This window comes from Globicephala melas, chromosome 1 (genome assembly GCF_963455315.2).
Source record: "Globicephala melas chromosome 1, mGloMel1.2, whole genome shotgun sequence".
Lineage (NCBI taxonomy): Eukaryota > Metazoa > Chordata > Mammalia > Artiodactyla > Delphinidae > Globicephala > Globicephala melas.
In genome coordinates this window covers 12277895-12290974 of record NC_083314.1, presented here as the reverse complement: position 1 = coordinate 12290974, position 13080 = coordinate 12277895, and the positions used below count along the sequence as shown (strand labels likewise).

The window sequence follows — 13080 nt, the reverse complement described above, 5'->3', positions numbered from 1 at the left end:
TGTTTTGGGCAGTTTGAACCGTTCTTACAAATGACTTTCACAGTAGTCTTTGCATTTTCTGAGATCAAATGCTTCTAACTTAATAGCAAGTATGTGTCTTTTAGAGGTGTACTGAACACATTCAAGTGATGACTGCAGTTCTCTGAAATGAAGTCACAATCTAACTAGAGATCTCCACGGTGATTAGGTGTATTTGCTTGCCTGTTATAAAATGAAAAGAGAAAAAATGTAATGTAACTACATTCAATCATTTGAGTTTGAATTTTAGTAAGTGTATTCATTCATAAAATTGCTCGTAATAGGCTATTTAGTTTAAATGGTGAATTCACAAATACTTATGGAATGCTACCTTGTTCTAGGAAATGTGCTAAGTACTGTAAATTCAACAAGGAGGTTTTGTAGGGAAGTGGAGTTCAATAAGCAAGAGCAACTTTAAAAAATGCATATAGTAAAATTATTTGTATGTATACAGTAAAATTTGTGTAATTAGTAAAATAATATTATGTTCTGGAGTCAGAAATAAGAACACTGAAATCTGGCCTCAGAAGACCTCTGGAGGGACAGGCGGGCTGAATCCTAGAGGCTGAGTGGGAGTTGATTGGATGAAAATGGGTGAAGCACACACAAGGCAAAGTGATTGGTGTTACCTCAGCCATAGAAATGAGACATAAGGTGGTTTCGGAGGTTACCTTAAGCTACTAGATCATACTGTAACATAAATTTCAGGTCTAAGAGTGAACAACTGTTGGAGGAGGTCACCAAAATGCTGTGACTGGCAGTTGACCCACTAGTTGGACCCAGGCAATAGGAGGCTCCTCACCCTATCCACTATCTTGGAATGTACCTTCTTCCCACCATTCCCGCACTAGGGACTGTTTCAAGGACACAGCCTTGAGAGAGTAAGGCATTGGGATCATCTAGACCATGTAATACATGACCAAACCCCATTAGGGCCTCTATATGAACTTTTTCTACAAATTGAAGTATAGTTGATTTAGTATGTTCGGTAAATTTCAGGTGTACAGCAAGATGATTCATATATATATATATATATATATATATATAATTTTTCAGATTCTTTTCCATTATAGGTTATTAAAAGATATTGAATGTAGTTCCCTGTGCTATAGAGTAGGTCCTTGTCATTTATATATTTTATGTATAAAGTATGTATATGTTAATCCCAAACTCCTAATTTATTTCCCCCCCTTTCCCCTTTGGTAACCATTAGTTTGTTTTCTATGTCTGTGAGTCTGTTTCTGTTTTGTCAGTAAGTTCATTTGTATCATTTTTTTTAGACTCCACGTATGATTGCTATCATATATTTGTCTTTCTCTGTATGACTTACTTCACTTAGTATGATAATCTCTAGGTTCATCCATATTGCTGCAAATGGTATTATTTCATTCTTTTTTATGGCTGAGTAATATTCTATTACATTCTGTATATGTACCACATCTTCTTTATCCACTCCTTTGTCGATGGATATTTAGGTGGCTTTCACATCTTGGCTATTGTAAATAGTGCTGCTATGAACATTGGGGTGATGTATCTTTTCAAATTAGAGTTTTCATCTTTTCAGGATATAAGACCAGGAGTGGGATTGCTGGTTCATATGATAATTCTATTTCTAGTTTTTTAAGGAACCTCCATACTGTTCTCCATAGTGGCTGTACCAATTTACATTCCCACCAACAGTGTAGGAGGGTTCCCTTTTCTCCACAGCCTCTCCAGCATTTATTATTTGTAGACTTTTTGATGATGGCCATTTGACTGGTGTGAGGTGATAGCTCATCGTAGTTTTGATTTGTATTTATGTAATAATTATCGATTTTGAGCATCTTTTCATGTGCCTTTTGTCCATCTGTATGTATTCTTGGAGAAATGTCTATTTAGGTCTTCTGTCCATTTTTTGATTGGGTTGTTTGTTTTTTTGATATTGAGCTATATGAGCTGTTAATATTTTTGGAAATTAATCCCTTGTTGGTAGCATCATTTGCAAATATTTTCTCCCCTTCTTAGGTTGTCTTTTCATTTTGTTTATTGTTTCCTTTGCTGTGCAAAAACTTTTAAGTTTAATTAGGTTCCTAATTAGGACAGTATAGTAAATGACCAAACCCTGTTAAGGCCTCTGTATGAACATTTAAGATTCTGACAGATGGGTGTGGAGATCTACTCATCCTGAAGCTGCTCAAGACAAGTATGTAAGTTCCCCTTGCTTATTAAATTGCCACCTACCAATTTGGAGTGGTCTGCCTCTTTCTTTGGTATCTCCTTGCCCTCCTTGTACAGAGGCCAGTTTAGAATGTCACCCAGTGGGGCAGGAACTAGTTGGTAGGGAACATAAAAATATTCACAAAGAACTGTTTTCTAAAACTGATGACCACAGCAGCAAGAGAGGAGAACACAGCTATAGAGCAATGCTTCCAGGGATGGGACTTTCCAGATATTTCCTGAATTGCTTGTCAAGTTTTTCAGCCACAGAAATTGTCTTTGTGCTTGATTCCATTCTTTTAATACTGTCGCTTTCTCTGTCTTGTTTTATCTTTCCCCCTTAAATATTACTTTTTTCCATTGCATGTCCATAAAATAGTCATTTCATCTGCTATAGAGTTTGTTGTTGCCTCATCACTGCATTGAAAATGCACCCTTTACCTCCCGCTGCTTGAGCCAAACTACTGGCTGTACATTTTTCACATCCTCTGAGTGGCAGCAGCAGCAGCAGTGGGACCGCTTCTGAAGTGCTGTCATCTAGTTTTCTGATGTGACCCAGGAAGAAGGGAGAGACTGACAGGGGGCATTATAGAAAGGGGCCAGTCGGAGGTGGGGAAGCCGCCAGCCGTGGGCCGGGGGAGGGTCTCTAGGCCGAAGAGCCCTGGGAGGCCCCTGGGGAGGCCCCGGGGGAGTCGGCACTGCTCCAGGGGAGCTGCTAGACCCACCTCTGCCCCCCGCAGAGGGCGCGGAGAGCTTTGCTGTTCAAAGAGGGGCCCATGGTAGCATCGGCACCACCTTATCAGAAGTGCAGAATCTCGGGCCTCTCTCCAGACCTACTGAATCAGAATCTGCGTTTGAACAAGATTCTCAGGATATCCGTGGTGATCTTGGAAGAGTCCGTATCATGGAATCGATCTCTATGATGGAAAACCCCAAGAACCTTAGCGAAACTTTTTTGCCTAATGGCGTAAGTGGTATCAAAGGTGCAAAGAAAGTCTCTGTAGGTGTAATTGGAAGTGGGGATTTTGCTAAATCCCTGACCATTTGACTTATTAGATGTGGCTATCATGTGGTCATAGGAAGCAGAAATCCTAAGTTTGCTTCTGAATTTTTTCCTCATGTAGTAGATGTCACTCACCATGAAGATGCTCTAATAAAAATAAATATAATATATGTTGCCATACATGGAGAACATTACATCTCCCGGTGGGACCTGAGACATCTGCTTATGGGTAAAATCCTTGATTGATGTGAGCAATAACATGAGGATAAACCAATACCCAGAATCCAATGTGGAGTATTTGGCTTCATTATTCCTGGACTCCTTGATTGTGAAAGGATTTAATGTTGTCTCAGCTTGGGCACTTCAGTTAGGACCTAAGGCTGCCAGCCGGCAGGTTTATCTGTGCAGCAACAACATTCAAGCTTGACAGCAGGTTATTGAACTTGCCGGTCAGTTGAATTTAATTCCCATTGACTTGGGATCATTCTCATCAGCTAGGGAGATGGAAAATTTACCCCTGCGACTGTTTACTCTCTGGAGAGGGCCAGTGGTGGTAGCCTGGCCACGTTTTTCTTTCGTTATTCTTTTGTCCGAGGTGTGATTCATCCATATGCTAGAAACCAGCAGAGTGACTTTTACAAGATTCCTATTGAGATTGTGAATAAAACCTTGCCTATAGTTGCCATTACTTTGCTGTCCCTGGTCTACCTGACAGGTCTCCTGGCAGCTGCTTATCAGCTTTATTAAGGCACCAAGTACAGGAGATTTCCACCTTGGTTGGAGGCCTGGTTACAGGTAGAAAACTGCTTGGATACTACGCTTTTTCTTCGCTTCAGTCCATGTTGCCTACAGCCTCTGTTTACCAGTGAGAAGTCCAGAGAGATACTTGTTTCTCAACATGGTTTATCAGCAGGTTTGGGACGTACTTGATATTTATCTGATGCTAGTAAAATACTTGATTCGTATAATTTGTAAAACATAAGATTTAAAATACTGTAAAATTTTACATACCTTGTAATAGAAATTTGGTATATTTAGGGAGGGGAAAGAATTATTCTTTAAATAATGTTTCTGCATAAGAATTATGTGGCTAATTCTAAATCATTTAGAGTAAAAGCTGCTACTATCCCTTTCTTTGCAGAATAAAAGCAGAGAAGTAAAAAAAAAAAAGGGGGGGGCCAGTCACCATAGAGTGACTATATTTTTTAACATTGCATTTTATCAAAAGAATATTTTTTCTTTCCCTTTAAGAAGTTTTGATCAATTACAGCAGCTCAGAATATCATGGACATCTCTGCACCTCCAAAATACAATAACCTGTCAATGAACATGATGAGTTAATCATAAATCCAAGACCACAAAGTCATTATTCAAAAATTGACAAAGTGCATCATGTTTTGAAATAAAAGGCTGTTATAAAGCATTACTACCCTTTTACTTATCAAAGTCAAGTAGTAGTTTTAACAAGTTAGTTTCCACAAAAGCTTTAACAAGATGAATGGATTTATAACACTGTCAGATACAACTAAGAAAAACTTGGAAATAACTGACGAAAAAAGCCCAAGAGACTTTTTTCCATTCATCCTCACCATCACAGGTACTGTCTGACAGCACATCTCGTCTTTCTGATGTTCAGTACAAGAGATTACGTATCTGACACTGGATTTTTATAGGTAAATACAAGAATTCCTTATTATAAAATGGTCTTTTGAGAAATTTATAATATTTTGGCATCACTTTCAAGAAGAAACAAGGACTCAAAAATATAAGTAACTTCAACTTATACATTCTTCCACTCTCCTGCCTCTTGCTGTAGAATTTGTAAAAACTAAAATACAGGATGCTTTTTACCCTGTTGTAGCTGTTTATACTTTACATATGTGATACCACTGGGAAAAACTTTTAAAGGATCTTATGATAGTATGAAAATAGATTTCATTTATGATTCCCCCCCAAAAAATTTAAATCAATTTTTAATATTTGAACAAACTCAAATAAATCTCAATTAATGTATTTTTTTTGTCAAATACAGCTTTAGAAATGTTTTGATTCCAGACATTTCAAGGAATGAAAGTACATGAATTTGAATGAATTCACCATGACCAAAAACCAACAGCTATTTGTTGGTTTTATTAGTTCATTACCTAATTATTTGTTAATTTGTGCAAAATAAAGTGGCCTCATTGAACGTTTTAATGATTTTGCTGCTTGTTTATACAGTGTTAAGCATATATAAAGTTTTCAATAAATGCTAGTTATTGTCATCATAATTATACTAACCTGCATCTCTTGGACTCCTCCATTTTCAGAGAACTTTCACTATTGATACTCTGTGTCTATATGTTTTCACCCTCTCCTCCTCTACTGTTGCCATTTCATCACCATTTGTATTTAATAAAGATTAAATTTCACAGTGAAATGATTGACGTTTCTGACTCAAGTGCTCGTGATTCTACATTGGTCTTCCATTGCTGCCTCCCTGGTCACGTGGTCTTCTCTCTTCATGAGTCTGTGTCTTCTCCTCTTCTTATAGGGAGACAAGTTCTGTGGATTAAGGACCATCCTAATCAGTATAACCTCAGACTAACTTGATTACACCTGCAAAGACCCTGTTTCCAAATTAGGTCACATTCAAAGGTACTAGGAGTTAGGACTTCAGCATACCTTTTGTGGGATGCAATTCAACCCTTAATATTCTTGTTTTCATATCAGTGTTATTCTGCCTCCCTAAGTTTGGAATTTTTCTTCTTCTCTATTTTATGAAAGATATAGTATATGGTTGCTATCAGTTCTTCCAAACGTGTTTGAGAGAACTCAGCTGTGAAAGCATATGGGTCTCGAGTTTTCCTTGTAGTAATGTTTCTAACAAATTTAACTTCTTTAATTGGGAGAGGGCAATTCTGTGACAAGTGTGGTAAGTTGTGATTTTTCAGGGAGATGGTCCAATTTCTTGGCATAGGGTTGTACATGAAAATCTTTTTTACCTTTCATTGTCTGTGGGATGATCAGTATTGATATTCTTTCTTTCATTTCTGATGTAGGTAATTTTTATCCTCTCACTTGCTCCTTCTCTTTCTTTCACATCATCTTGTTAATGTACCTGTTCTTTGTTAATTCTACTATTACTGTTCCACTTTCTCTTTTATTTGTGCTCTTATCACTATTATTATCCTTCTTACTAATTGCATCAGATATAAATTACTCAACTTTTACTTTTTATGACAGATGATTTATTTCTACTCTTTTTATGACAGATGATTTATTTCTACTCTTTTAAAATATGAGCATTTATAAGTTTCTCTCTAATCACTGCTTTAATTCTATTCCACAAATTTAGATACATTGAGATTTTAACATAATTAATTTCAAAATATTTTATAATTACCCCTGTGATTACTTTTTTTTAATCCATGAGTTCTTTACAGATGATTTTTAAAATTTCCAAATATATGGGACATTTCTAAATGCCTTTTATAATTAATTATTATTTTAAGACCAGTATGGTCAGAATATACTTTTTAATATTTCTGTCTTTGAAACTATTGAGACTGGTGCATATGGCTTATTTTGATGAAAAGTCTGAGTGAGGAATAAATATTCTGTAATTATTAGGTATAGCATTTTGTAAAACCAGTCAGGGTAATTTACTGACTGTTTTTATACCTTCCAAATCATTACTGCTTTTTGTCTAGTTATCAATTCCAGAGAGATGTTTGTCAAAATCTCCAACTATGCTTTTGGATTTAACCCTATTGCTTTAATTTCTGTGAGCTTTTGATTTATTTATTTTAAAAATTCTGTTACCATGTAAATCACCAGGAATTTATATCTTCCTGACATTTGAAACTTTTATCATCTTCTGTGATAGTCTTTGTCTTGATACTTAATATTTCCACTATTTTTATAACCCTACCATTTTCTTACATTTACTGTTGTTTGATAAATCTCTTTCCATCATTTTCTTTTATTCTATCAGTGTTTTAAATTCAAATTATGACCCTGTAGAGAGCATATGCTTTGGTCTTGTTTTGAATTCAACCTAACTTCCTCTCACTTGGAATATTTAGATCATTAATTGTAAACAAAATTAATATAAATTGTTTGACTGAGTTCTATCTTACTACTTGCTACTTCCCCAATCCTCTCTACTGATCCTTCTTGTCCTACTGTTGGGTTCTTTCTTGAGTTATCTACTGGTTTTTGAAAAACTATTCTAGTTTATTTATTCTATTGACTTTTTACCTATACCTCTTTACACTTTTTAGTTATTTCTCTAGGGATTAAAGAATTAATCCTTTGAATATAGCCAATATTTTATAATAACTTTAAATGGAGTAAAATCTATAAAAAAATATTGGATCACTATATTATACCTGAAATGAATATGATATTCTAAATCAACAATACTTTAATATGAGAAGTAAATTTTTTAAAATGTGCCCTTAACCTATTACAGTCCCCCTTGATCTAGTACATAAAATGTAAAAGTCTTGCTACAGATATGTACAATTAAGTGCCCTCATCCTTTGTGCAATAGTTTTCATGTATATTACATCTATGTACATTAAAGACAACACAACACAGGATTATATTTACAGTTTTGCATGCCCTTCATTTCTTCCTACACCTAACGTTCTATTTGGTCTAATTTATCTCAAATTACCTATTTACTGTTATTTGCAGTTCAGCTCTGATGGCTGGAAACTTACTCATGTTTTATTTATCTACAGAAGGTTTTATTTTGTCTTCATATGAAGGGTAGTTTTACTAGATATGGAATTCTGGGTTAAGAGTTTGGGTTTTGTTGTTGTCGTTGTTTTGATAAGTTGGATTTCATCAATAAAACAGCACAATATCCTGATAGATAGATGATAAGATGAGTTACATCCTGGGGAAAATGTTGCAAACTACAATTCTACAGCAAATTGTTTATAGGATATATTAAAAACTCAACAGTTGAATGATTAGGAAATGGGCAGAGTACAGATATGTCACTGAGGAGAACTGTATTACTCAGGGTTCTCCAGAGAAATAGAAACAGTAGTATGTGTATATGAGAGGAAGAGAGAGAGAGAGACAGAGACAGAGAGAGAGAATGAGAACTATTGTAAGGAATTGTCTCGTGTGATTCTGGGGCCTGACAAGTGCAGACACAATCTGCAGGGCAGACTGGCAGACTGGAGATCCAGGGAAGAGGTTGATATTATTACAACTGGGGTCCAAAGTTGTTCTGGAGGCAGAATCCTGTCTTCCTCAAGAGACCTCACTTTTTTTTAAACTTCAGCGAAGTGGAAGAGATCCATCCACATTGTGAAGGGTAATTTGCTTCTTTCAAAGTCTACTGATTTAAATTTTAATCTCATGTAAAAATACCTTCAGTGTTACCTAAACTGGTCTTTGATCAAATATCTTGGTACCATGGCTTAGTCAAGTTGATACGTAAAATTAACAATCACAAGTCTGTGCACATGGCAAGTAAACACTTGGAAGAAATTCACCATCAGCCGTTCAAAGAAATACAAATTAAAAGCACAATTAAATATAACTACACAACTTTCTTATCAGAATGGCTAATGTTTTTTTAAAGTGATACAAAATGCAGGTCAGGATGCAGAGAAATTGGATCATTTTCATATTGTACATGGGAATAGCCGCTGTGGAAGACAACTGGACAGTTTCTTAAAAAAAACTGAACATGTAACTGTCATATGATCTGGCCATTGCACACTTATCACAGGTAAATGAAAACTTATATTCACACAAAAATATTTCATACATATTCATAGCACATTTATTTGTAATAGCCAAAATCTGGAATCACTTCAACAAATGAATGGGTAAACAAACTGGTAAATGCAGACCTTCAACAATCTGATACCTACAAAACTCCTAATAAACTCCATAGAATTATGCTGCATTAAAACTAATAATTCTACATCGTTACATACTGTATTATTCCATTTATCCATAACATTTCTTGAAATGATGAAATTATAGAATGGAGAGGAGATTACAGGTTGCCAGGGCCTAAGGCGGGAGTAGGGGCAGGAAGGAAGTGAGGTGTGTATGGCTATAAAACAGTAGCCACAGGGTTACTGAAAGATGTTACCTTTGGGGAAAACTGTGTCAATGGTAGGGATATCTGTGTCTTATTTCTTACAACTGCATGTGAATCTATAATTATTCCAAAATAAAATGTTTAATTAAAAATCAATTAGGAAGACTAATGAAGGTCTGCCTTAACAGGAAATAAAATTAATTGCAAAAGCAATTTGTGAGACAGATCTATACGTATTGATATAGAAACCATGTTGTAAAACATATTAACAAATCATTTGTGCAGAATAAGAAGTAGAAACTCATGACTCTCTCTGTATATTATACTTTTCATTTAAAAAAATAACACATATGCTAATATTTTCAAAGGGCACTAGTAGTTTACACCCAAAACGATAGGGGGTGGTAACTTTAATGAGGAGAGTTTTTGTGAGTAGGTCTATGTTTTGTGGTGTTGTTTTGAATAAAACAAAGTCCAAGAGATGTTACACATCTATGCCTGGTTCTTTCAATTGTATGTGTTTTGTGTTTGGTTGGTTGGTTGATAGTTAGGGTTTTTATGTTGTGCATCTTTGCGGTCTCTCAAATGTTGATCTGCGCAGTCTCTGTTTCTGGAACAGCCAGTTTGGTCACCTGTGCCAAAGACCAGTGAGTCACTCTGTATGACAGACTCTAGGTTCATCCACCTCACTACAAATAACTCAATTTCGTTTCTTTTTATGGCTGAGTAACATTCCATTGTGTATATGTGCCACATCTTCTTTATCCATTCATCTGTCGATGAACACTTAGGTTACTTCCATGTCCTGGCTATTGTAAATAGTGCTGCGGTGAACATTGTGGTACATGACTCTTTGTGAATTATGGTTTTTGATATTGATATACATTTGTTGAAAAACTCCTTTCTAGCAAAATTCCATTTATGTGATTTATTGATTCCTATTTCATTGACACATTTTTGGCATGAATTTTTCCATTTAAAAATAAAATTAAATCTGGTTGATTGATTCTTTATTCAATCTATGTCATATTTTACTTATAACTTCTTTTGTTATTTTTATTGGAGCCATTATTACCGCAAAAGCCAAATTTAGAGGGCAAATTTTGTCTAAAGAATTAACTCTTCAGTTTTTTAAAAAAATAATATTTGGATCTTAATATGTTGTCATTTCAATTTATGTTGATTGTTACTATTAAATTATGTTTCTGAGAGAAAGTTTGTTGTTTAAATGTTATTGCAGTAACTGGCAGTGCAGCAGGGTCTGATTGCTTATCAACCTTCAGCTTGTTACAGGAAAATAATACAATATAGTAATTACCTTAAAAAGAGGATATGAATATATTTATAAATAAACTAAATATGTATAAATCATAACTATATAATTTATTCATTATACTTAATAAGTACTATGCAGTATGATATAAAATAGCATTTTCTCTTTGAGTTCATAGAGACTGCATTACTAGTAAAGGATTGAGCACATAGACTACGTTATTAGTAAAGGATTTTGAGATTAGATCATTTCTCATTCAGGAAGAACTATTACAAATACTACATTATGTCAGAAACTAAGGAAAATGCTAAAATTTTTAAGGAACCACATAGCTATTTTAGTTGTGGGAGGCCCTCAAACTGGTCACTTGCAAAGCTAAAGTAAATCCAGGGAAAATTTATTAGCATTTCCATTATTTAAAGAAGAAGATAGATAGTCTATATGTCTAAAAGAACAGTGACATAAAATTATTTTGTTAGTTCCACAGGGGTTTATTGCTATTCAATTTAGAAGTAACCCTTGAGCGGTAAGGAATTGATTTCCCTGTTTAGTATGTAAAATTTGGAAGGCAGTAAAAGAGATTAGCATCAAATTTTTTACACTTTGGAAAGTTTGCTCTCTAGTGTTTGATAACAGAATTTTTCAAATCTTCACTTAAGAGTGAAAAGAAAATAGATCCTCTTCTTCTCTTTGAAAAAGTACAGATTTAATAATGATTCACATACAAAAACTCTTCTTGACTTGCACTTAAAGTGAAGAAAAACTTCAGCCTTCTTTCAGAGTCTTAAAATAGGTTTAAGTTTCTTTCCTCAGTAATTTTGAAGAAGTGAGATGCTCCTGTACAATATCACTGAGGAAAACTTGTAACAGGAAAACAAATCACTGACTGATCTGAAGTAAGCAGCCTATTAAAGTTAGGAATCTTCTGTTGTAAATCCCACTAGCCTATGTGCCAGAGGAGACACTGCTGTACCGCTAAATTATCTTTTGTCAAGAAAAATACTGAAATATGAAGGCGCTTAGGCTTTTGTCTCAATTTTTAAGAGTTTGCTTAATGTTTAGTAGGTACAAAAATGAAAAACATTGAACAGCAACAAAAAAGAGTTGACTCAATGAGCTGAGAGGTAGAAATAAGTATTGATCCTATTTTTTCAGCAACTTGTGTCAGTTTGGTATACACTATTCAAATATTTATCAAAAATACCTTTAGGGCTTCCCTGGTGGTGCAGTTGTTGAGAGTCCGCCTGCTGATGCAGGGGACACGGGTTTGTGCCCCAGTCCGGGAAGATCCCACATGCTGAGGAGCGGCTGGGCCCGTGAGCCATGGCCGCTGAGCCTGCGCATCCAGAGCCTGTGCTCCGCAACGGGAGAGGCCACAGAATTGAGAGGCCTGCGTACCGCAAAAAAAAATAAAATAAAAAAATACCTTTAAAAATCTATCTTATTTCCACAAAATCAAGCATATAATTATATGTATATAGGTGTGTGTGTAAATATATATATGTATGTATACATATATATAAATTGTTACAGTTTTGTTTCTTTGATGATAATTGTAAAAAATGGAAAATACATTGTATACAAACATACAGTAAAAATGTACAAGTCTTATGAAAGAAATTTTGTAACAATTTGTCATTCAAGAAAATAACATGATGAAGTGAGAGAGTAGCATTGACATACCAAATGTAAAATGGATGGCTAGTGGGAAGCTGCTGCATAGCACAAGGAGATCAATCCATGCTTTGTGACCACCTAGAGGGATGGGATAGGGAGGGTGGGAGGGAGACACAAGAGGGAGGAGATACGGGGATATATGTATACATATAGCTGATTCACTTTGTTGTACAGCAGGAACTAACACAACATTGTAAAACATTTACACTCCACTAAAGATGTGGAAAAAAATAACATTCTTATATTGTAAACCTCTATTATCGTTTTGTCCATAATGCAAATTACAAGGCTTTTGTTAACCTTACAATTATTAAGCTTAAATCTATACCAGTGTTGCTAAATAGGAAAATGAAGAACTGCTAAAAAGCTGTGATATGATTTAAGTGAATTCCCCATTTTCTACAGTGTACTAATAAAGTGACAAATATGATTCCAATGTCTCTGTTATTTTGCTTGTGGAAATCCATGTCAAACCTGGATATGCAATAATTTAGTACAGTCAGCTTTAATTGCACTGCATCAATCATTTCACCCCTTGTTTCTCAAAAGAGATCTTGATCCAACATTGACTTGCTCTGGTCTTTACTTTTTCTGACATTAATATTTCCACCCAAAATTTGGGGGTATGTTTTGGTTTGTTGGCATGACTATTGTTTCTCAAATAATCTTTGTGCATACTTTGTGACCAATTTTTAGTACAGTTTAAATAATTGACTTACGTTTTAACAACTTATGAAAATCAAGGTTGCCCCAGTCAAAATATTTGTTTTGCCTGCTGCCTCATTATTATTATTTTGTTAGGATTACTTTGTTTTTTCTATTTTATGATGTTTCTCTTTTAGATATTTATGTTTT

At 34.9% G+C, this 13080-nt stretch overlaps 1 long non-coding RNA gene and 1 pseudogene across 2 annotated transcripts in view; both read left to right on the top strand.

Moving 5' to 3' along the window:
• LOC138842940 (uncharacterized) overlaps positions 1-13080 on the top strand; it is a 226247-nt gene that overhangs the window by 130170 nt on the left and 82997 nt on the right. The window lies entirely within an intron of this gene.
• On the top strand, positions 3119-4199 carry LOC115867720 (metalloreductase STEAP2 pseudogene; annotated as a pseudogene).